Raw genomic sequence first — 21,728 nt, forward strand, 5'->3', positions numbered from 1 at the left:
AGTGGCAGGACATATTTAAAGTGATGAAAGGGAAAAAACTACAACCAAGATTACTCTATCCAGCAAGGATCTCATTCAGATTTGACTGAGAAATTAAAACATTTACAGACAAGCAAAAACTAAGAGAATTCAGCACAACAAAACCAGCTTTACAACAAATGCTAAAGAAACTTCTCTAGGCAGGAAACACAAGAGAAGGAAAAGACCTACAATAACAAACCCAAAACAATTAAGAAAATGGCAATAAGAACATACATATCAATAATTACCTTAAATGTAAATGGATTAAATGCTCCAACCAAAAGACATAGACTAGTTGAATGGATACAAAAACAAGACCCATATATATGCTGTCAACAAGAGACCCACTTCAGACCTAGGGACACATACAGACTGAAACTGAGGGCATGGAAAAAGATATTCCATGCAAATGGAAATTAAAAGAAAGCTGGAGTAGCAATTCTCATATCAGACAAAATAGACTTTAAAGCAAAGACTATTACAAGAGACAAAAAAGGACACTACATAATGATCAAGGGATCAATCCAAGAAGAAGATATAACAATCGTAAATATTTATGTACCCAACATAGGAGCACCTCAATACATAAGGCAAGTACTAACAGCCATAAAAGGGGAAATCGACAGTAACACAATCATAGTAGGGGACTTTAACATCCCACTTTCACCAATGGACAGATCATCCAAAATGAAAATAAATAAGGAAACAAGCTTTAAATGATACATTAAACAAGATGGACTTAATTGATATTTATAGGACATTCCATCAAAAACCAACAGAATACACTTTCTTCTCAAGTGCTCATGGAACATTCTCCAGGATAGATCATATCTTGAGTCACAAATCAAGCCTTGGTAAATTTAAGAAAATTGAAATCATATCAAGTATCTTTTCTGACCACAATGCTATGAGACTAGATATCAATTACAGGAAAAAAATCTGTAAAAAATACAAGCACATGGAGGCTAAACAATACACTACTTAATAACCAGGAGATCACTGAAGAAATCAAAGAGGAAATCAAAAAATACCTAGAAACAAATGACAATGAAAACACAATGACCCAAAACCTATGGGATGCAGAAAAAGCAGTTCTAAGAGGGACGTTTATAGCAATACAATCCAACTTTAAGAAAGAAGAAACATCTCAAATAAACAACATAACCTTACATCTAAAGCAATTAGAGAAAGAAGAACAAAACAACCCTAAAGTTAGCAGAAGGAAAGAAATCATAAAGATCAGATCAGAAATAAATGAAAAAGAAATGAAGGAAATGTTAGCAAAGATGAATTAAACTAAAAGCTGGTTCTTTGAGAAGATAAACAAAATTGATAAACCATTAGCCAGACTCATCAAGAAAAAAAGGGAGGAGACTCAATTCAATAGAATTAGAAATGAGAAAGAAGAGGTAACAACTGACCTGCAGAAATGCAAAGGATCATGAGAGACTACTACAAGCAACTATATGCCAATAAAATGGACAACCTGGAAGAAATGGACAGATTCTTAGAAATGCACAACCTGCCAAGACTGAACCAGGAAGAAATAGAAAATATGAACAGACCAATCACAAGCACTGAAATTGAAACTGTGATTAAAAATCTTCCAACAAACAAAAGCCCAGGACCAGATGGCTTCACAGGCGAATTCTATCAAACATTTAGAGAAGAGCTAACACCTATCCTTCTCAAACTCTTCCAAAATATTGCAGAGGGAGGAACACTCCCAAACTCATTCTACGAGGCCACCATCACCCTGATACCAAAACCAGACAAAGATGTCACAAAAAAAGAAAACTACAGACCAATATCACTGATGAACATAGACGCAAAAATCCTCAACAAAATACTAGCAAACAGAATCCAACAGCACATTAAAAGGATTATACACCATGATCAAGTGGGGTTTATCCCAGGAATGCAAGGATCCTTCAATATATGCAAATCAATCAATGTGATACACCATATTAACAAATTGAAGGAGAAAAACCATATGATCATCTCAATAGATGCAGAAAAAGCTTTCGACAAAATTCAACACCCATTTATGATAAAAACCGTCCAGAAAGTACGCATAGAGGGAACTTACCTCAACATAATAAAGGCCATATATGACAAACCCACAGCCAACATTGTCCTCAATGGTGAAAACCTGAAACCATTTACACTAAGATCAGGAACAAGACAAGGTTGCCCACTCGCACCACTATTATTCAACGTTGTTTTGGAAGTTTTAGCCACAGCAATCAGAGAAGAAAAAGAAATAAAAAGAATCCAAATCGTGCAAGAAGAAGTAAAGCTGTCACTGTTTGCAGATAACATGATAGTATACATAGAGATTCCTAAAGATGCTACCAGAAAACTACTAGAGCTAATCAATGAATTTGGTAAAGTAGCATGATACAAAATTAATGCACAGAAATCTCTTGCATTCCTATACACTAATGATGAAAAATCTGAGAGTGAAATTAAGAAAACACTCCCATTTACCATGGCAACAAAAAGAATAAAATACCTAGGAATAAACCTACCTAAGTAGACAAAAGACCTGCATGCAGAAAACTATAAGACACTGATGAAAGAAATTAAACATGATACAAATAGATGGAATGATATACCATGTTCTTGGATTGGAAGAATCAACATTTTGAAAATGACTATACTACCCAAAAAAATCTACAGATTCAGTGCAATCCTTATCAAACTACCAATGGCATTTTTCATAGAACTAGAATAAAAAATTTCACAATTTGTATGGAAACACAAAAGACCCCGAATAGCCAAAGCAATCTTGAGAAAGAAAAATGGAGCTGGAGGAATCAGGCTTCTGCACTTCAGACTATACTACAAAATTACAGTAATCAAGACAATATGGTACTGGCACAAAAACAGAAATATAGATCAATAGAACAGTATAGAAAGCCCAGAGATAAACCCACGCACATATGGTCACCTTTTCTTTGATAAAGGAGGCAAGAATATACAGTGGAGAAAAGACAGCCTCTTCGATAAGTGGTGCCAGGAAAACTGGACAGCTACATGTAAAAGAATGAAATTAGAACACTCCCTAACACCATACACAAAAATAAACTCAAAATGGATTAAAGACCTAAATGTAAGGCCAGACACTATCAAACTCTTAGAGGAAAACATAGGCAGAACACTCTATGACATAAATCACAGCAAGATCCTTTTTGACCCAACTCCTAGAGAAATGGAAATAAAAAAGAAAATAAACAAATGGGACCTAATGAAACTTAAAAGCTTTTGCACAGCAAAGGAAACCATAAACAAGACCAAAAGACAACCCTCAGAATGGGAGGAAATATTTGCAAATGAAGCAACTGACAAAGGATTAATCTCCAAAATTTACAAGCAGCTCATGCAGCTCAATATCAAAAGAACAAACAACCAAATCCAAAAATGGGCAGAAGATCTAAATAGACATTTCTCCAAAGAAGATATACAGATTGCCAACAGACACATGAAAGAATGCTCAACATCATTAATCATTAGAGAAATGCAAATCAAAGCTGCAATGTGATATCATCTCACTCCGGTCAGAATGATCATCATCAAAAAATCTACAAACAATAAATGCTGGAGAGGGTGTGGAGAAAAGGGAACCCTCATACACTGTTGGTGGGAATGCAAATTGATATAGCCCCTATGGAGAACAGTATGGAGGTTCCTTAAAAAACTAAAAATAGAACTACCATATGACACAGCAATCCCACTAGTGGGCATATACCCTGAGAAAATCATAATTCAGAAAGAGTCATGTACCACAATGTTCATTGCAGCTCTACTTACAATAGCCAGGACACGGAAGCAACCTAAGTGTCCATCGACAGATGAATGGATAAAGAAGATGTGGCACATATGTACAATGGAATATTACTCAGCCATAAAAAGAAACGAAATTGAGTTATTTGTAGTGAGGTGGATGGACCTAGAATGTCAAACAGAGTGAAGTAAGTCAGAAAGAGAAAAACAAATACCGTATGCTAACACATATATATGGAATCTAAAAAAAAAAAAATGGTCATGAAGAACTTAGGGGCAAGATGGGAGTAAAGACGCAGACCTACTAGAGAATGGAATTGAGGACACAGGTAGGGGAAAGGGTAAGCTGGGACAAAGTGAGAGAGTGGTAATATATATATGGACATATAAACACTACCAAATGTAAAATAGATAGCTAGTGGGAAGCAGTCACATAGCACAGGGAGATCAGCTTGGTGCTTTGTGACCAGCTGGAAGGGTGGGATAAGGAGGGTGGGAGGGAGGGAGACGCAAGAAGAAAGAGATATGGGGATATACATATATGTATAACTGATTCACATTGCTATAGAGCAGAAACTAACACACAATTGTAAAGCAATTATACTCCAATAAAAACGTTAAAAATAAATAAATAAATAAAAGCTAAAAGGAGAACTACCATATGATCCACCAATCCCACTCCTGGGCATATACCTGGAGAAAACCACAATTTGAAAAGATACATGTACCCCAATGTTCACTGAAGCATTATGTTTACAACAGCCAAAACATGGAAGCAACCTAAATGTCCACCAACAGATGAATGGATAAAGATGTGGTGCATATATACAATGGAATATTACTCAGCCATAAAAAGAATGAAATAATGCCATTTATAGCAACATGGATGAACCCAGAGATTATCTTACTAAGTGAAGTGAGTCAGAAAGAGAAAGACAAATATCACATGATATCACTTACACACAGAATCTAGAAAATGATACAAATTAACTTATTTATAAAACAGAAATAGACTCACAGACTTAGAAAACAAACTTATGGTTACCAAAGGGGAAAGGTAGGGGGGAGAGATAAATTGGGAGTTTGGAATTGACATATACACACTACTATATATAAAATAGATAATCAAGAAGGACCTACTGTATAGCACAGGGGATTCTACTGAATACTCTGCAATAACCTATATGGGAAAAGAATCTGAAAAAGAACAGATATATGTATATGTACAACTGAATCACTTTGCTGTACATCTGAAACTAACACAACAAATCAACTATAATATAAAATAAAGTTTTTTTTTAAATCCTATATTAGTATGGTACATTTGTCACAAATAATTAACCAATATTAATATATTATCTAAAGCCCTTTCTTTATTCAGATGTCTTTAGTTGGTACCTAATGTCCTTTTTCTATTCCATGCTCCCATACCACATGACATTTAGTCTCATGTGTCCTTAGGCTCCTCTTGGCTGTGACAATTTCTGAATTTCCTTGTTTCTGATAATCTTGACTGTTGTAAGGACTACTGGTAACAATTCAACTATTACTTGAGTGGGTTTCTTTCTTTCTCTATCTGATGTCCTAGTAGAGTTTGCTGAGTTTGACTTCTCTCCATTGACTTTCCATGGGTTTTTCTAGTCAAGAAGCTTATTTTTCTCACTTCCCTAGATTTTCTCTTCTGCAGCCAGCCGCCCATAGTAAAAGATATAAACTCAGTGAGTCTGGGTCTGACCAAATTATTTTGTCCATTTTCTCTTCTTTTGTTGGGTAATTCCCACCATTAGAACATTCCTCTTTAGACTGACATGTAGTCAAAGCCCCAATCTATTGTTGTTCTATCTGTGTCATCTTTGTTGTGCCTTCCTACAGAATATGAATTCCGTAAATCTCAAGCATGTTCCCTCAGGACAAAGGGAATACCTGACTTCTGCTTGTAATTATTCACCAACTAATGGTATGAATATTTTGCACTCCTATTCCTAAATTCTTCCGCATAAATGTATCCAAATTTCCTTGTAACCAAATGGCATAGTCAGCGCAGACCTCCAGGCATACTGATGCGAGTATTCTTACAAGGAATTCTCTATCTTCAGCTGTAAGAAGTTTTTCTCCATAGCCATTTGGATCCTAGTTCCTTAGAGCACGGTTATTTAATCCTGCTATTCTCTTTCTGTCAGAATTCTCTGAGTCCCAGTCATCTTTTTCTGTCCTAGTAACAACTAAACCAATATTTCTCCTTTATCTTCTTTAGAGCAATTAGGCTCAGGTTCAATTCTTTCCCTTTTATATCTGACTCTCCTGGCCTTTAAGATCTCATTTTCCCCTTTACATTTGTCTAGTCTGTGAGCTAAAATATCAACTTTTCTAATAAGCAACTCTCTTTCTCCAACTCAGTAAGCCAGTCTTCCTTTGTTTTTAGCTAATCATTCCAGTTGCTTTTTAATTGGCTGAAAAAACAATCTTTCTAGAGTTAAAAGCTACAACTTTTAATTGCCTTTTTAGACAGTGGGTTTGCAACAACGTAACTTTGAGCTATGATATTATCTTATCCCAAGAGGATAACATATTCTGTTCATTAAAAGAGCTTCCATTCATTTTTAGTTATTTATTCATAAAAATCTACCACATTTTCCTGGGAAAACCCATAGTTTGGGTCTGTGAAATCAGGATCCACAGCGAAAGTTTATTCAGCTAACAAGTCTCAAGTCAACTTGAGACCACATAGTTTATTCCTACTATAGTTTTATTTCTTGGCCTTGAAAGCGGGTGACGTGACATAGGGATGAGTAGAATATTGGTCAGCTGGTCTGGCACTGCCCACAGCAGCCCTGGTACAAACAGCACAAAGCTAGAACCTCACTAGTATTCTGTAGAACACGCAAAATTCAGATGCCTTGCAGTTTTAAAGCAACAAATATTGTTACTCCTTCCAAGGTCAGAAAGGACTAATCTTGGCTCCACCTGAAATACCAGGCCAAGCTGTGCCTGTGAATCTCAAGGTCATACTATCACAGTCTTACCTACAGGCATCTACATCCAGGAAGGCTGAAGTCACCTGCACAGCCCGAGTGCCTCTAAGGCACTGGTGCCTGTAGTCTTGCCTGAATAAAAACCGTCACTTTCCTGGGAAAAAGTTATTATAGGCTTCGGTGACCCATCAAAGTCAAAACCCCACCTGGCCAATTTACTAAAGCCTGAGGCCTAATGTCACCCACCAAGGGAGCATGAGTTAAAAGCCAATAATAAAATTATAAAAAAAACAGCCATATGGCATGCTATAGGAGAGTTGGCACCTACCAAAGTCAAAAAACCATGACTCCCACGTCTACTACTGCTTGGTAAACCAAAACCCTCTTGGATCATTTAGGGTCTCGCTTTGGTAATGTACCTCTATCTCCACAGTTCTCTTTCTTCCCAGCTTCTACGCCTTACCTATTGCCAAGGTATCTGATCTAATGCACAAGATTCAGAGGCTTGCATATTTAATATATAACACTCTTCCCCCCCTTACCGAAGTTCAGAACCAACTGAGAGCTGATCCAAAGGTTAGGAGGATGGAGATGCCCCCTTTATTACTGAGGAAAACTGTTGGGGGTAGGTAGTAACTTACACATGCAGCCACAGTGAATTCCTAATACTGCACCTCACAGTCGGGCTACCTACCATGTGTTAGGGAGAAAAACAGGATACCATCTTCATCTAATTAAAAAAATTGGGTTTGTAAGGTGTGCCATTATTTTACGCACCACTAAGAAAGAAATGAACCCTGCTTGTCATTTAAACTAGGACGTACCATTAGTCATAAGATATATGTTTATTCAGAGATGCTAAGCTATTTTAAAGATGTGTCTTAGCATAGAGAACAGACTTGTGGTTGCCAAGGGGGAGAGGGGGGGTGGGGGAGGGATGGATCAGAGTTTGGGATTAGCAGATGCAAATGATTCTATATAGGATGGATAAACAACAGGGTCCTACTGCATAGCATGGGGACCTCTATTCAATCTCCTGTGATAAACCATAATGGAAAAGAAGATGAAAAGAATATATATATATATAACTGAATCACTTTGCTGTACAGCAGAAACTGCATAACATTGTAAACCAACTATACGTCAATAAAAGTTTTTTTTTTTTCAATGTGTCTTGGAATTGAAGAAATATGAAACAGGATCTGTACAAGCTGGCAGACCCCACACTAAATAAGGAGAAACAGTCAGGCTGCATGAGCCCTTTTCATCCCCCTGCACCTGCACGTGAATATAATGATGGACTCCTGCTGAGGAGCAGTGAGACAGGGCAGAAAGGGGGCAGAGCTATCCTAGTTCTTAAATGCTTGGAAGCATGAGGCAAGGAGAAAAGAGATGCCCTCACTCAACCAAAAATTAATGCTCTGTTTCAAAGAATTTGCAATAGTTACTAGACACGATGCCAAAAGTAATCTCGAAAACTTTTCAAATGGGAAAAAAAAAAAAAACTTGTCCTTCACAGAAGAAAAGTTCAACAGGAAAAAAAAAAATCTAAATATGAAGTTAATATTTATTTTTAAGGATTGGAAACAATATTACTATGTGGCAATTTCAATTTTAAGAGAATAATTAGAGCACAGTAAATACTTTGGAGCTATGATTTGCAATTTTCAAGCATTGAACCAGCATTTTAAGCAATCAATGGAAATAGGATCTAGAACTTGATTTTATCAGAACAACATCATTTCATGTTTCATCTAATAGGTTTAATCAGTCCTGACTGTTCATTTATCTGAATGGTCTCATGGTAACTCTCCTTTTAAATCAGAGATATTACTGTCTTAGTCTCTATAGCAAGAACAGATTGCTGATTTTCAACTTTCAGTTGACTAAAAGCATGCTAGCTCAGTATTACAGATAAAGGGACATTCAGGAGCCTGATGAGAATGACCATCAAAAGCAAATAAATAGCCGAATGACGATGGAGACTGAAGGCATCAGAGGTATTATATAAAAGCAATATTGCATGGTTGTCAAGTTCATCACCTTTGGAGTCAGACAGACCTGACCGCTAACATTAACCCTACTACTTACTAAGTGGGCAAACCTCTTAAACTCACTTCACTTCAGTTTCTTCACCTATATAAAGTAATAACAATTCCTCCCTCTCATGATTGTTGTATGAATTAGAAGGCAATGTATGTAAACGACTAACACAGTGCCTGACCCATACAAAATGCTCAAAAAAACACTTAATTTTTACTGTGGGAAATATACAGCTCACACACGAGATTAATACTGTTTTCCAGTGTGGTAGTTATTAATGCAGTTCAACAGGTGTTTCAGGTCCTGTGCCTTCTGGACACGGGATAGAACTGCATCTCTGGCCCCCTTATGGTTTCTGGGATTACTTCTGCCCAATGAGCTGTAAGTAGAATTTATGTGTGTCTCTTGCTGGTCAGTGCATTTAAATATTGATGTGGGACCCTAGAGATCTTTCTTTCCCTTTGCCACACTGGCAATGTTCCATATGGTGAGTGGGTGCCCCATCAGCCTGGATCCCAGAGTAAGGACAACATAAAACAGAGCTCCTAGCTAGCCAACCCTCAATCAACATGTACTATGAGTGTTGTCTTAAACCAGTGAGGCTCGGGGATTGTTAATAGCGCAGCATAATTTAGCCAGTCCTGACAAACACACCTAATTAATCTCACCTCTAATAATCACATGTTTTTATAATTACACTGTCATAATATCAACCTTTATATGTCCTACATCATCCTTCTATGGTTATCAGGCCAAGCAGGATGTTGGCAATTTTGTTGAAGTTCATTCATTCAACAAATATGTCCAAGACGCTGTGCTAGGTTCCAGGCAGAGAACACTGAACAAGGAGACATGGTACCTTTCCTCGTACTTCATTATGAAGTTGACTGACTCATGGGGGAAGGAGGAGATCATAGATATTAACCAAAAAATTCTCTTAAAATTTTGGCTTATTTAATTTTAAATTATATAGAGATCTACCACCACATACTCCCAATTATTACAGTCACAATAGGTTTAGAATCTTATTAATTTCCGAAGTATCTGAAAATCTCATTCTATCACTCCTTAAAGCTAAAACTTACCTGGGAGAGGAAATCATCACCTGGTTAAGCCCTTAGTAGGGATGGTTTATTTGATAACACATTTTATACATGGCAAAGCTACTAAAGATAAAAGCCCTGTGAAAGACAGAAACTCAGCACAATTTTGAAGGGGATTAAAGGTTAGGCATATAAGGAACAACCTAAATGTAGAGTATCCATAAGTACAGGGTGATTTGTGGTGAAATGGGTGAAGCAGAAAAACATCATTCAGTGAATAAAGAGTAATGAGAGGCAGGCTAGGATCTTAGAATACATACTGAATTTAAAATCCATTAGCTTGACTGAAGTTCTGGTTTTACTACTCATTTGCTATACGACCTAGAATAAGTCACTTAACTTTTCTCAGCCTTAGATTCCTCATCTAGAAAATACGGACAGAGTTTTTTTAAGAAAAAAAACTCAAAGAGTTTAAATCTAGGTAAAATCTAGACGTGAAAGCATTGTGAAAAACCAGAAGTGCTAGTCAAAGGAAAAATGTTAATATTTGGGAGTTTGGGATTAGCAGATGCAAACTATTATTTACAGAATGGATAAACAACAAGGTCCTACTGTGTAGCACAGGGAACTATATTCAATATCCTGTAATAAACCATAATGGAAAAGAATATGAAAAGGAATATATGTGTGTATATACATATATATTACATATATATAACTGAATATATATTATATATATTATAATTATATATTATAATATATATGAACAATATATATTATATATATAACTGAATCAATTTGCTGTACAGCAGAAACTAACACAACATTGTAAATCAATGAAATTCACAAATTCACCACAACTATTTCTGTAGGAGAGAAAGTAAGGGAGGTCAATAGTTTCTATTCTATGATAAAGTGTCAAGGCTCTTGAATGTTTTACTTTGCCTGAATGTTTTACTTTCTATGTCAAGTAGCAGGGATACAAGGGCACTCCTAGAACTGTCACTCCTACTCACCTGCTTCCAATAGTTCATTCCAATATCCATTATTGGAGTATTCCAAATATTCAATAATTCATTCCAATACTCACCTGCATTCCAGTAGTTCCTCAGTGGAAGAAAAAGGAATTGAGTCACAGCAGACAACAGAATTCAGCATAACTTGAGATGCACCTTCAAGAATGACAACCAGCTGGAACATCATCTTGGGATCTGGGCAGGAAAGAAAAGTTTGAGAAGCACTCTATCAGCTGACTTCTCGGTAAGCCAAGAAATAAGCTGTTCTTATTCAGCTGTTCTCTGATCTATATGTGCTCCTGGAACATCAGTTTAGGAAATCATACTCTTAGAGTATAGATGGGCAAGAGCAACTTTATTATTGGAGCAATACTCTAAGGAATAAAAATAATTCATTTAAGGCAGAAAACGGGATTTGCACTTTCTTCTCTGCAAAACTTAAGAACCATAACTTTTCACTACGTTCTAATCATTGCAACTAACAAGAGCACATTAATTCTACAACTTTTAGAATCAAAATAATTATGCTTTAAGAAAAATAATGAATCACAAAAGTAAAGAATTGGGACTAACACATAATTTTAATAAATATTTCCTCCAAAACTTTAATCCAACCTTTGTTTTCAGTCTGAGAGATTCTAAGTTGAACAGTATGGACTTTAGATGCTAGTACTAATTTGACATTGCATCTAGTTGAAATGTCATGCCCTCAGTGACTGAGTCTCCACTACCAAACTAAACCAGAGGATAAAAACAACTGCCTAATTAAGGTTTTGACTCAGTAACTCCAGCAAACTATGTTTTGCCTGAGAAAAAACTTTCCTGAAATCTTGAATTAATTTTATTAAATTCTGGACTAGAAATGACAGCAAATCTTAACATCTTACATTGACATTTGTGTGGTATCTCCACCTAGAATCTTTCTTCTCTTAAGCTGTCTTCCCACTAGATCAGACAAAAAAAATTATTATTCAGGACCATGATTTTCCTTATGGAAAAGGTTTGCCTAGTAGGTCCATTGACTTTCACATTAAAAAAAGAATGTGCTTATAAACCTGAAGTTATTATTGTTCAAACATATAAAAGGTTAAAGGAGGAAATATAGAGATAGGGGAAGAAAGTTTTTGTTTGTTTGCTTTTGTTTTTAATGAAAAGAATATTTCCAAAGTAGCAAGGTAAAATAAATTTAAAAGCAGAATACTGTAGATCAAAGTAAAATAACCTGAAATAAGATACTGAGAGCTTGTAACGTCTCCCAGGGTCATAAGGGCTATGGTTGGAACTTTCCTAAAAATAAAGCTTATATTGACTGAAAGCATTTTTCTGGCTATATGCTCCCTAACGTCCAGAGCTATATTGAACTAATCTATCCTAACACTCAGCATATAGCACATTGCCTGGCACAGAGCAGGCCCTCGATAAATATTTATTATTGAATGCTTCCCCAAAACAGAACCACTAGAGGTATATCTCAGTGCACAACATTCATGCTTCAGGAGTCAACACAACTTTTTTTTTTTTTGCATACTTATAATGCATTTAATATTTACTGAACATTCTCACAGATAGCTCTAACGGGCATCATTGTTTGGAATTTGTACATATACCTATCAATACAAATAGTTTGCATTGCAATTTAGGATTTTCTTTAAAAGGAAACATACTTTTAGGCCCTAAAATCTTAAATGATCCATATTGCTTTCAGATAAAGAATAAGCCAGGTACTAAGATAGTTAGTAACAGGAACTACAGTTGACCTTGACCCTAAAAGGACACTTGGCCACAGCCTATAAAAGACCAAGGAGTGAAGACCCTCAATAGGTAACTACAAAAATTTTCCCTTCCATAGATCTATTCGTGTCCCCCAGTTTCAAGTCAAAAGTTAGACTTGAATGGTTGGGAATGATTGGGAGTTTGGGATTAGCAGAGGCAAACTATTATTTATAGGATGGATAAACAGCAAGGTCCTACTGTATAGCACAAGGAACTATATACAATATCCTGTGTTAAACCATAATGGAAAAGAATATGAAGAAGTATATGTATATATGCATATATAGATGAATCACTTTCCTGTACAGCAGAAATTAACACAACACTGTAAATCAACCATACTTCAATAAAAATTAAAAGAAAATTAGACTATGGGCTAGAACACTATCTCCAGCATAGAAATGGTTTAAGAGGGAAGCAGTGAGATTATTCCCAGAGTCAGACACTGTTGGCTGGCTGACCCAACTGCCAATTCCATTCACCCTCTTTCTTGATGCCTTACACTAAAGAGGATGGAGAAGTGAATTACACACTTTTCCAACCTAATATGTAGGTAGGGGCAGTCATATGAAAAGGTCTGGCCACTTAGACATAAATGATAATATTACTATGTGGTTTTGAGAAAGATCGTGCATCCTATACACCCAGGGTGAATATACCTACCTTGCTGCCCTGCTTATTCTTGCCTCCTGAGTAAGTGATGTGATAGCTGGAGCTGGAGCAGCAATATTGCAACATGAAGGAAAAAACAGAGATGCTGGATCTGACAACACTGAGCCACTTAAGCAATACCAAAGCTGCCCATTTCCATAGTCTTGATGTGTGAAAATAAACAAACTAGAAAAGCACTATTTGTTTAATCCATTGTTTGTTAGGCAATGTGTTAATTACAACCAAAAAGCATTTCTAACTGATATGCTCCCCTTTCTCACACATATGTATTTTAAAGTTTAGCCTCGAAGTAGAGAATTTGTGGAACAGTAGACTCTTGTTGTGAGTCATTATATTCAAAGGCCATGAGCTCAGGATTTTCATTTTGATTAATATATAGTGGCCACTTCCACTAGGTCACTCTTCCCCCTAAAGGACATCTCTTTTATATTCCATCACATATTTTTAATGATTTGTTGACATTTCTGTTCACCATTATCAGAAGTGAAATCTTCAAGGGCAGAGTCCCTACCTTCTATCTTTGGTATCCTAGGCACTTGGCTTGGTGTTTGGCTCATGATAGTTTCCAATGAATGTTACTTGATTACATACATACATATACACATAACTAATTGGAGCCTGCTCTGAACTGAATGGCTGACTTAGGGATGACCTACTCAGAATATCATCGCTTCCAGGTATGAAAAATAGATTTCAATTTTCAGCAAGGAAATAATCAACACAAGACCAAAATAAATAATATCACCAAAGATTTACGCTGTAAACCTTTGCCAGAATCTCTGGGCTTAAATTTATAGGTGACAAAGTAAACCCAGTTCACATGTTTTTCCTTCTTCTGAACTCCTTTTAGCATTTGCACCCTGCATCATTTATTGAGACTGGAGTCATGAGTCCAGAGTAAAAGCAGTGATTCTAACCACAAATAATCTGTATAAATTAACTCCCCCAAGCTGTGGCTATGCCAAGAGGCTTTCATTAACCTATAAAGCTCATAACCTTCATCAGATCCCAGTATCCCTGCTCACCCCAAAAAAATTACTTTTAAAAAGACCTAAAACTAAAAACGATCTGCTTGTCATGAAAATACAGAATTCAGACAAAATCCCTAGGAAGGACTTCCAACCATGTAATCTTTTATTGATCAGGTGCCTATTAAGCTTTATAACATGTCAGGAAATTTTAGGAATTTGAGACAAATAAGTGATTGCACAAACATCCACTCCCCTCATAAAGGGGGTGAACCAAGTTAACAATCAATGAACCAGATTAATGAACCAGATTAACAATTCTAAACTCCTCTTACACAGAAATTTGGGAACACATGCTATATCCAGGACTCAGTTTACTCAACTCTAAAAGTTGATATATTTTAATCTTTAAAGGCTAATTCATTCATTCAACAAATGTCTACTAAGCAAGTCTTCTCCAAGCCCCCATCCTCCACACACGCATCATCTCTATAAGTACCAGCACACAATGGTAAACACGCAGCCATAGCGAAACTTCCAGTTTAATAAGGAAGACAGGGCTTCCCTGGTGGCGCAGTGGTTGAGAATCTGCCTGCTAATGCAGGGGACACAGGTTCGAGCCCTGGTCTGGGAAGATCCCACATGCCACGGAGCAACTAGGCCCATGAGCCACAACTACTGAGCCTGTGCATCTGGAGCCTGTGCTCCGCAACAAGAGAGGCCACGATAGTGAGAGGCCCGTGCACCGCGATGAAGAGTGGCTCCCGCTTGCCGCAACTAGAGAAAGCCCTCACAGAAACGAAGACCCAACATAGCCAAAAAATTAATTAATTAATTAATTTAAAAAAAACAACTAGTAAATTGGCCACATAAGATCTTTAAAAAAAAATAATAAGGAAGACAAAGAAACAAGTATTTGAATTTCTTGTGATGAGTATCTTCAAAGAATCTACTATTTTTAATATTTATTTTTGTTTTAAAATTTATTTTATTTTTATGAATATTTATTCTAATAACTAAAAATTAAAATCTTCCAAAGAAGCTACTTGTGGTTGATGGGTATTTTAATATTTGAACATTCAAGTTTAGAACCTTAATTCAGCTATTAACTATACAATATGCAGGACAAAAATGAAACACATAATAAATATCCAAGGATTATTTTTCTTTTTCCCTTGTGAAAATCAGGGGGAAACGCAAAAGAACCCAAAGTACTGCTCATATCATTTATATACCTAACAAGTGAGTTTCAGAATGCACCACAAAAACAATTTTATTCTTTCCTCACCACTGCCCTTGCCTTTCTTGCCTATGGAGCTTGTTCGTCTCTATCCCCCTGGATGTCATTGAAAGCCAGTGCCTTGACTTTTAGATTGTTCCCAGATAAAAATTCCTTCCTTCTCTTTAGTACCAAAAGAAAAAACAAAAACAAACAAACAAACAAAAAAACCCCACTAAACTCACATAGAATTAGGTTCCACGTAATGATCAAAATTCCAATGTCCATCTGAGTTAAAGTTTCTCCCCTCGTCCAGCACTGGAGAGCGGCGGGAGCAGGAGGGAGGCCTGCAAGGGGACCCGGCAGGCTGTCTCTTCTCCGCTCAGCCAGCTGCATTCTCAGCCTCCCTCCACCCCAATCAGGCTATGAGTCCAACAGGTCAGAGATGGAAGACATGGCCCGACAAGAAAAGTCCTATCTGACCAGCGCTCATTTAGCATTGCTTTTTCCTGGGTTTAGAAAGTGTTCAAAGCTGTCTTTTCTTTTCTTTCTTTATTTGTTTGTTTATTTATTTATTTATGGTTGCGTTGGGTCTTCGTTGCTGCGTGTGGGTTTTCCCTAGTTGCGGCGAGCGGGGGCTACTCTTCGCTGCGGTGCGAGGGCTTCTCATTGCGGTGGCTTCTCTTGATGTGGAGTTCGGGCTCTAGGCACGCGGGCTTCAGTAGTTGTGGCACACAGGCTCAGCAGTTGTGGCTCGTGGGCTCTAGAGCGCAGGCTCAATAGTTGTGGCGCGCGGGCTTAGTTGCTCCGCGGCATGTGGGATCTTCCCGGACCAGGGCTCAAACCCATGTCCCCTACATTGGCAGGCTGATTCTTAACCACTGAGCCACCAGGGAAGCCCTAAAGCTGTCTTTTCTAATCCCATTTTAATCAGTTCTTTGAAGACCCTTGGGCTCTGGGGGGATTTCTCACTGCAGAGTGTGACCTGATTCTGGTGAGGCTTTCGTGACTGGACACTTACTACCCTACTTAAATCCCCTGGGTGTCTGTACATCACCTTCAGATTTCGCCCAGCCCCTTGTATATGAATTAGGAAAAGGTGCCTCCTCCAGATTGATGAATTGGAGAAAGCACCCTCCCACCAGGTTGATGCAGCCCTGCACATAAGCACTAGGCAAGCAGTTCTTTCTCACCCTTCAACTGGGCGCTTTTCTGCAGAGCACAACCTCACAATCACATAGCCGCAGCCCTGTGCCCTCCGCAGACTGTCTACAGGGCATTCAAAGTTTCTCCACCAAGCCCTTCTGGTTAGGATCTAAGCAAACACATCTGCCCTGTGTGCTCACTCCCCGCATACATAGCGCATAGAAAACCCAGCCCTTCTACCTGTCACAGGTGGCAGTGCAGTTGCCTGCCAAGTTCAGCTTTCTTTTCTTTCAACCCTCTGGGAGACAGATCTACACCCAGCCTCTTGCACTGTATATTTTTCTGCTGTGAATTAAAAAGCAATCTATTACATCACCCTAATTCCAGGGGAACATAGCAACGGTTTCCATGAAGCAGCAGCACCCCTCACTGGAGTTGAAGTGAGGAGACAGTACATAACCTCCCCCCACACACACATCCTCTACCTGCACATCTACAGCACACCAAAAACTCTCTAGACTCCAATTTCCTACCTCTCTCAGCTTCTTGGACTTTAACTCTTTTGTAAGCCACATGGTTTAAAGATACTTCGTTCACATCCAGCACAGGGCATCTGGCAACTCTTGCTTTGGAATATGGGGTAGTGGGCACCCTTTGCCTTGGAGCTTCAATCAAAATTAAGACTAGAATGTTTTCGTTTTTATATTGTGTAACGGTAATTAAAATCAGAATTTACAGAAGATCCAAGGAGAAACGTTTTGAAAGAAGTTGAAACAAGGAATATTTATAAGCAAATTAAATGTAAATTTTAATATTTTAAATATGTGTATTATGTAGTTACAGAGACATGTGTATTAGGCCTCCAGAACTGATCAGTCCTATTCTGGAAAAAGAGTTACACAGAGGAATTTCACAGTCACTTGGCAGATGAGCAAGGGAAGTCTGAGGCAAGAGATATTGCCCAGATGATTAGAGGGTTCAGGTAGCCATATAATTTAATACCCAAACCTGACACTTCGGGGAAACAAAGTGAGCACTGTGAACACACCGAGCTGACAGATGTAAACCAGAACTGTTCCAGACAAACTGGACACGCCATATATGAATCAAAATAACTGCACACTGCTGACTGGTAGTAGAAACCGGCAATGAAATGGATTTCTAAATTGAGCCAATCAGTGGACATTCACTCCAAGAGGAACGTTAGTGAGAGTGATCAGAATGGGGACATGGAAGGCATTTTAATTTGTAACTAATGATGACAGCACGTCAACTCTCAATGTTCTTTCTGAATGAAGGATGGTATGCTTTATGGGCCATATTCAAAAGGCATTATACCAGAAGTCAGGTTTGATTAATCATTCAAATAAATACAGTTGGATTAGTAAAAATTAATTAAACTAATAAAAAATATAAACTAGAAAGAGTGGTCTAGATGTCCAAACACGTGTGTTTGACTTGAAAAAATGTGATAAAGATAAACATGCTATACCAAGGTACTTAAAACAGGGGACTAGAATTGCTTAGAACTGGAGCCCAGCTAGAATACTTAAGGGAGGATGGGGGAAAGGGAGAGATTTCATTTCCCAACTGGCATGCCATTTAGCTAGAAGTGGTATTTTGGTTCCATCCCTTGAAGCTTTTAAAGGGAACTTGGAAACATACACACACACGTGCACATGCACAAACACACACACACACACACATCAAATAAACATGAAAAGTTAAAGCTATGTTCCCAGTTGATGATGAATTTAAGTTAAATTAAAAAGGAAGAATTAAAGTACAAGACTAACTGCCTTCAATTAAACATTATATATGGCTCAACAATTAAGATACCATTGGTTAACTACAAACTAGAGACCAATAATAGTAACTAATAGTTAGCTGCATGCAGCTTACATGGTATTACTCCTCAAAATAACTCTGAGGGATGAGAAATTATTATTCACATTTTATAGATGATGAAACCCAGATATTGTGAGGTTAAGTAACCCTGTCTGAGGTCACAAAGCTAGGAAGTGATGGCAATTAGAGATTCAAATTCACGGATCATGCTTCTACCAGGCTGAAAAGCTCTTACATTCATCAATTCTTTGTGCATGTGTGGGAGAGGAAAAAGGGAAAGTGTCTCTAAGGGCAGATCTCAGATTGGTCACAATCTGATAAGTCACAGATTGATAATTTGCTTCAGGATTTCAGTTGCTACACATCACCAACCTTAGGGTATTAAACAGCCTAGACAGAGGTTATGGTAATGCAGTTCAGCATATACATCAGTGCTTTCTTTTGTGCGAACACAGCTACTTTTCTTTCTCAGTGAGATTAAAAAATCAGATCTCTCAATTTCAGCTGATTCTGATAAACTCTTGGAAAGGCAAAAGGGTATCTTCTGGAACATCCCAGAAAAAAAAAAAAAAAAAAAAAAGCTGCCAACGTGGCTCCGTGGGTATCCGAAGCCCTTGCAGTGTATACACCTTTATCTTCTCCATTGTTGTGTCATTGCTCCTTGATGTACAGTCGTCTATTGGAAAGACATTGTGAAATTCTCTCTTATGAAAGTCAAATGTGTTTGTGGTAAGATAATAGTAATGAAATACAAAAGGAAGAGTGATTTTGCTTCTACTTGGGCACTCCTATTGCATTCCACAAAGAATGGTGTTGGAAGGGGAACTTCTAGCATTTTTAGAGTTTCACTATTTAATAACATTTTAATTTTTAATACATTCAAGTTTCTAGTTTTAGTGACATTCACAATGGAATATACAAGCACACATGTCTTCTAAATATCCTTGGCTCTGTAAAAGAATCAGTGGTAAAATTGTTGCTGTAGTTTAGATGTTCTGGCTGGGTTACAAAAGCAGGCAGTTGTTTAACAAGTTAACATTAAATATTAAAGAATAAATGTAGCACTAAAGCATTAAGTTTAATTGTCTCTGGCTACATATAACTCAGTCTTTGGTGAACACAAAGTTAGTATATCAGGGTGGAAAAATTAATGACAGTGAAGTTTCGATTTTGAAATTAAACACAATGTATTTCTAAATATAGAAAGATGCCTGGAATTTTACCTTTAGGATTTTATCTGCAGCTCGGAGCCTATTAAGGCTATTTCCGTGTGCCTTTTTCTCTTTTGTGCCTACGTCACCGATTTAAGGTTTTTATTTATTTAATTTTAAGAAGAAAGAAGAGGTTCTGTAGAAAGCATTGTGCCTGCTAACCACAAGTAGGACTAGAAAAGGACTAATGGGGGGGGTCGGAGGGGGGGTAGGGTCGTTGCAAGCGGGCGGTGTGGCAACATCGGATGATAAGAAGGAAGATTATACAGCACTCCCCTGTAATCTTATTCCACCCAAGAAATTTGGGAGAATGCGAAAAAGCAGCAGCCCAGCATTCTTGAAGGGGCGTGGCTTCCCTCCAGGGGCTGTCCAATCGAATTCCTTCAGAGGGAGATACCCCGAGAAGATTGATGAGGGTTGCTAGGAAACAGGAGCGTCCCCCTCCCGCCTGACCCAGAGATTGTTCTGCACAAGCCCTCTCCAGGGGCTCGCAATGTGCAGCTGAGCAGCGTGTGGGGCAGAGCTGCACATCGGCCTCCCAGGCTCGCTCCCTCTTTCTCCTCCAGCATGCGGTCCTCCGGTTGCTCGGGGACCACAGGAGAGTTCTTCCAGGGCTGACAGCCCCGGTTCCCCCGCAGGCCAAGAGCTCTAGCAGAGCTTCAAAGTTAGAGCCGACGACCTCCCTGCAGCCCCACTCCCCTTCACCCAACCCCTCCGAAATTCACCAGCCTTTGCAGGCACTGCCTAAGGATTTCAAACAGACGTGAAGCAGCCAGCAAAACCGCCCTGGCTTTCTGTATAATAATCTGCTCGTCTAGGTACCCTGGCTCACTGAAGACTCTGCAGATACACCCCTGTTAAGGGAGGGAGGAAGGGGGAGGAAGAGGGAAAAGGAGGAAAGGAGAAAGAGAAAATGAGAAGGAGAGAATGCCAGAAGGTCCGTGCCTCTGCCGAGAGTCCCAATTAGATGCGAAGAATTCAGCCCGGCCAAGGTGAAGGAAAGTTGCTTCCAAGCCTGGGAAGTGGGTTTGCCTGTGCAGAGGAGAGGCACTCGGCTGGGAAGCGCTCCCCCTCCCCTCCTCGGAAGACCACTGGGTCCCCCCTTTTCCCAACCTCCTCCCTCTCTTCTCCTCCCACCCTGCCTTTTCCCACTCCCCACTGACTCGAAGCCTGGAGGCTCTACCGCCAGGCACTGGTCCAGCACGCAGCCTGGAGGGGGCGGGGGCAGGGGGCACTGTGACAGGAAGCGGCGCGCACAAGTTGGCCATTTCGGGGGCAAAATAAGTTCTCCCTTGGATTGGGAAAGGACAAAGCCGGCAAGCTACCTCTTTTGTGTCGGATGAGGAGGACCAACCATGAGCCAGAGCCCGGGTGCAGGCTCGGCCGCCGCCGCTGCCACCACGGTCAGCTCCAGTCCCTGCCGGGAGTTGGCGGTTCGAGGTAAGGGGCCCAGAGGAGGACGTGCCCCTCTGGAGGGCGCCCAGTGAGGGCGCGGAGGCTCGGGGGCCGCGTGGCGCAGGCTCAGCCGGGAAAGTTGAGGCAGAGCCCGGACCAGTCCCTGCTGTTCTGCCGGGGGTGGTGAGGATGGGGGACAGAGGCAAGGTGGGTGTGCGTGAGTGAGAGTTTGTGTGTGTGTGCGCGCGCGCTCTCGTCTGTGTCTCTGGGAGGGAGGCAGATCTCAGGGCACAGATCTGCGGTCAGGGTGCCCAGGGTTGGAGAGGTGGAGGGACTAAGTGGCGCTCGCAGACGCCAGGGTGTGCAGTCTCATCAGCCAACCACCTCCAGCCCTGCCCTGGGCTCAGGATAGGTTTCTAATCGGGGATTCCGTAAGCTTTGTGCACTGGAAACCGTGCGATGACTGGCTGCCACAAGGGCGGTTTCCTGTGGGCGCGAGGTTGCCAGGCGAGGTGGGCAGCGGTCAGTGGGTCCTGGTCCCCGTCGCTTCTGCGAGACGCTCTGCTGCCACAGGCGGCCAGAGGTTTGCTCTCCTGCAAGCACGTTTGGCAGGGA

General features: G+C 39.4%; 2 protein-coding genes across 12 annotated transcripts in view; one reads left to right on the top strand and one right to left on the bottom strand.

Moving 5' to 3' along the window:
* The window catches only part of ELAPOR2 (endosome-lysosome associated apoptosis and autophagy regulator family member 2), a 745,385-nt gene that overhangs the window by 299,137 nt on the left and 424,520 nt on the right, over nucleotides 1–21,728 (bottom strand). For all 11 annotated transcript variants that reach the window (XR_014246402.1, XR_014246403.1, XR_014246404.1 and 8 more), the window contains one exon: nucleotides 10,956–11,076. The gene's annotated coding sequence lies outside the window, so the exon portion shown is untranslated. The remainder of the gene's footprint in view (nucleotides 1–10,955; nucleotides 11,077–21,728) is intronic.
* Nucleotides 11,069–21,728, top strand: part of GRM3 (glutamate metabotropic receptor 3) — a 246,747-nt gene continuing 236,087 nt past the window's right edge. The window contains exon 1 of the mRNA XM_082398283.1: nucleotides 11,069–21,158. The gene's annotated coding sequence lies outside the window, so the exon portion shown is untranslated. The remainder of the gene's footprint in view (nucleotides 21,159–21,728) is intronic.

This window comes from Balaenoptera borealis (genome assembly GCF_965194805.1).
Source record: "Balaenoptera borealis genome assembly, chromosome: 7".
Lineage (NCBI taxonomy): Eukaryota > Metazoa > Chordata > Mammalia > Artiodactyla > Balaenopteridae > Balaenoptera > Balaenoptera borealis.